A 4,987-nucleotide genomic window follows, 5' to 3' on the forward strand; every position below is an offset into this window, starting at 1 on the left:
AAACGTCACTGCTATGTTGGTCAGGCATATTTATAAACCTCACTGATTTGGTCCATAGCTCCTAGGCAACCTCCTGTGAACCACAGGGCAGAGACAGTTCTTCTGAAGACCAGGATATTGCCTTGTCCCAGCAACTCTTGATTACCTGAGTGCTGACCACTTGTGGGATCCTGCATGGCTGTCAGCCTCAGTTCCGTTCCTTGAAACCCGGGCTCACTAAATCCTTCTGCAATTCACTCTGCTAATTGGGCAATCACCTGCTCAGAGAAATCAGATGAAACAAGGGGAACTTTCCCCCCCACTTTTCTACCAAGGGTAACTGACCCAAGAAGATGGGATTCAGGGACATCAACAAATACCTTCTCAGAATTTTCATTTTCCTAATTTTAAGCAAGACTGATTTCCCCTTGTCCTCCCCAAACTTCAACTTACTATTATAGCAAGTGAGGAGGGTTATTATTTCATAGAAAAAGATATTTATTTGTATGTAGTTACACAGCCTCCAAATGGTGAATATAAACACTACATTTAAACTTAATGGGAGATTGGGAAAAACTTTGTAAGATTAAAAATAGTGAGGGAGATCACAAAATATCAATAGACTTCACTTTTTTTTTTAACCCACTTATTTGGATATGATTGACTTACAAAAAGCTGTATGTATTTAATGTATGCAACTTGAATTTGGAGAGAAGTATACACCCGTGAAACCATCACCACAGTCTACAAACATCTCTTTTTAGCAACAAAATGTTAGACATGGTCTCTTTAAAGTCAAGAACAATAAAAGAAATGGGAAAAAAAGAGGGACATCTGTAATAGTTTCAACAATAAAGATAAATTTAAAATAAATAAATAATCCCTGAGTAATCCTTTTGAAGTAAACATTTTAAAAATGGATATTTGGAAATGTTTTCAGTGCTATGTGGTTTCTGTTGCCAAAATCTATAAATACTCACATAGCCATATAGTTTAAACTTAGAAGTAAAATGTCCTAATCTGCTTGAAATAAAAAAGAATAAGAAAAGAATATTCAATATCACTGCTCCTATTAAATACAGGGTTGGACAAAAGAAGGTTTACAGTTGTCAGTACACAAAACAGAGTTTATTCTTATATTATTATTTATTAATTACTGTATTATTTTCCACACAAGCAACTGTTAACCTATTTTTGCCCCACCCTGTATTGTATTAAAAGTCTTAGCCAATGCAATTAGAAAGGAAAAAAATAAGGTAAAAGGGTTAAAAAGAAAGAAAAAAACCTGCCTGTATTAGTTTTTATGGTGCTGTTACAAATTACCAAAATCTTGAGTCTTGAAATATCACAAATATTTTATCTTACAGTTCCACAGTTCAAAAGATCCCACTGAGCTCAATTCAGGTGTTGTCGGGGCAGCATTCCTCTCTGGAGGCCCTCGGGGAGAATCAGTGTCCTTGCCTATTCTAGTTTCTAGTGGCTGCCTGCATCGTTGGCTCCTTCCTGCACCATCAAAGCCAGGAACATCAGGCCAATTCCTTCTGATGGCCAAACCTAAACTGCACTTTTTAAGAATATAATACTCCTCTATGGCAAGAGAAACTACAAATACTATCAAAAGTCAAAGGACAAAAGATATTTAAAACGTAAGTTTTAAGGATTAAATGCTTTACTAATAAGGAATTCTTACATAGCCATAAGAAAAAAATCCAAATATCCTATTATAAAAATGGTCAAATAAAATAATCTTGAGGAACAAGCTATAGTAACTAAGACATTGTGATATTGGTGCAAGAATATACAAACAGTGCTCACGTCAGCAGCACATGTACTAAAATTGAAATGATACGAAGAAGATTAGCATGGCCTCTGTACAAGGATGACACACAAACCAACCAACCAACCAATGGAACAGAATGGAGAAAGGGAACCACATATAGTCACCTGATTAATGACAGTGACAATACATATTGTAAAGCAAAGGGCAAAAGATGGTTTTTCTATTAAATGGTGTTAGGTGAATTGACTATCTGCATGGAATAAAATGTGTCTGGATCTCCACTTCATACCACGCACAAAACTCAATTCCAGCCCAGCGACGTGGCTTAGTGGTTGAGTGTTGACCTATGAACCAGGACATCACAGTTCGATTCCCGGTCAGGGTACATACCCGGATTCCCAGTGTGGGGCGTGCAGAAGGCAGCTTATCAATGACTCTCTCCCTTCCTCTCTGAAATAAATAAAAACGTATTTTAAAAAATCAATTCCAAATGGATTACAGATCTAAATATGAAAGAGAAAACAATAAAACTTTGGAGGAAAACATAGAAGACTATTTTCATGGCCTTGGAGTGGGCAAAGATTACTTAAACAGTCACAAAAAGCATTAACCATAAAAATTTTTTTGATTAATTTACCATATTAAAATAAAAAAAAACACTTCTGCTCATCCAAAGATACCATTTAGATAGTGAAAAGGGAACAAACAAGGTGGGAAAAGATATTTGCATACATATAATTAACTCACTGGATAGAAAAAAGACCAGAGATTTCAACAGGCACTTCGCAAAGAAAAAACTAAATGGCCAATAAATAAAAAGAAACAATAGTCATTAGAAAATTTCAAATTAAAACTACAATGAAATACACACCCACCAGAATGACTAAAATTAAAAAGACCGACAATACTAACTGTTGACAAGGATGTGAGGCAACCATTACTCTCATACATTGTTGATGGGATGTAAATTGGTATTCCACCAGAATGACTAAAATTAAAAAGACCAACAATACTAACTGTTGACAACAGTTACTCTCATACATTGTTGATGGGATGTAAATTGGTATGACCACTTTGGAAAATTGTTTTACATGAATCAATGTTAGGTGAAAAGTGTAGAATAGAAAATTATTTATATGAGCACACTCCCAGTTATAATCATATATATATGTTTTTGGGACAATATCTCTATCTCTATTTCAGAAGAAAACATACTTTCTGATAATTTCTGTGACATGGAATTACAGAGCATTTATATTTTCTTCTTTTTAAATTTTTTCATGTTAGTCTCTGTCATAGCCTTGAATTTATTACTAGATATGACTCAATACCTTTTGTTCCTTGAACTTATTACTAAATAAGACTCAATACCTTTTGTTCTCCTAGGAGGAGTCTATTAGGACCAAATGCTGATTTTTTTTACTAAAGATTTTGCAGGAAAGACAGAAGAGAATTTTATACTGTACAGTTCACAGCACTTCATATACTTCCCTCAGATGTGCTTTGTGATGGTTAATTTTATGTATCAACTTGACTGGGCTGTGGGATGCAGAAATACCTAGTTAACATTATTTCTAGGTGGCTGCCTGCATCCTAGCACAGGAATAATGACCCCTGCAAGCACCCCATCTGGGAGAAAGCTGCCCCCAAGTTCCTGCCCCAATGACAGACAATCCAGTTCCTCCCCATATGTCCCTGGTTCCGTCTAGCACTGGAGCTCAGAGGGAGTGGACCTTGCAAGTTCTTGCGCCAGCTCTTTAAGAGGAATTGCCTGGGGCTCCAGCAGCCTCCTTGTCTCTCAGCCACAATCCCTGCTAGTTTTTACAGCCTGAAGTTATGGGGACTTCTCTTCCCAGCTCTGGAACCCTGGGGTGTGGTGTGGGCTGGGACCCCTTTTTTCTCATGGGAAGCCTCTGCAGTGGAGATATCCTTCCCAATAAAAAAAAAACAAAAACAAAACATGCCAGGTGTGGGTGTTAAACCAGTCTGTTCCATGCCTCTGGCCCTCCTACCAGTTTCATGTACTTTCTTTTTTACTTCTCTAGTTGTAGGACCTCCATGAAGCCAGATTTCAGATGATTCTGAATGATGGTTGTTCTGTATTTTAGTTGTAAATTTGATGTGGCTGTGGGAGGTGGTGGTTACCGGTGTTTACCTATGCTACTATCTTGGTTCTCCCTCAAATAAATTAAAATTTATTAATTTACAGCCTGGCTAGTGTGGCTGAGTGGCTGAACCAGAGGGTCACAGTTTGATTCCTGGTCAGGGCACAAGCCCTGGTTGCAGATTTGATGCCCAGCAGTGGGCGTGCAGGAGGCAACCAATCAATGATTCTCTTTCATCATTGTTGTTTCTATTTCTCTCTCCCATTCCCATCCTCTCTGAAATCAATACAAATATTTTAATAACAATTTATTAATTTATAAAGGAATTAATTAATTAACAGAAAACAGACAATAAATTAATCTAAAATGTTATGAATTTTGATAAGAATTTAAAATTTGAAATGACCCCATGATAAAAGTGTCCTAAATTTTGATTGTGATGGTGGTTATACAACTGTATGAATTAACTAAAAATCATCTAATTCTGTGCTTTCCAATTTGGTAGCAATTAAAACCACATGTAGCTACTTAAATTTAAAATTATTAAAATAATATTACTGCAAAGCTACAGTTATCAAAGTAATGTGGTATTGGCATAAGAAGATGAATATCTATATATCTATATGTCTATATGTCTATATATCTATATATCTATATATCTATATATCTATATATCTATATATCTATATATCTATATATCTATATATCTATATATCTATATATCTATATATCTATATATCTATATATCTATATATCTATATATCTATATATCTATATATCTATATATCTATATATCTATATATCTATATATCTATATATCTATATATCTATATATCTATATATCTATATATCTATATATCTATATATCTATATATCTATATATCTATATTCTGACATGCGTGTCATAGGTTCGCCATCACTGGCCTATACTAATAATAGGGTAATATGCAAATTGATTGGGATGCTGTCACAGTAATGACCGATCAGCAGGCTGCGTGCACAGCAGGTGCAGGTGGGCAGGGACTTGCAGTGTTGGGGACAGGGGCGGGGCCGTGGCAGAGAGGCTTCTCCACGTGCTTGCGCCGGGGGTCCGCAGATGTGCGGAGAGGCCCCTCTGCCGTGG

Source organism: Myotis brandtii, unplaced genomic scaffold (assembly GCF_000412655.1).
Source record: "Myotis brandtii unplaced genomic scaffold, ASM41265v1 scaffold191, whole genome shotgun sequence".
In the NCBI taxonomy this organism is placed as follows: Eukaryota; Metazoa; Chordata; class Mammalia; order Chiroptera; family Vespertilionidae; genus Myotis; species Myotis brandtii.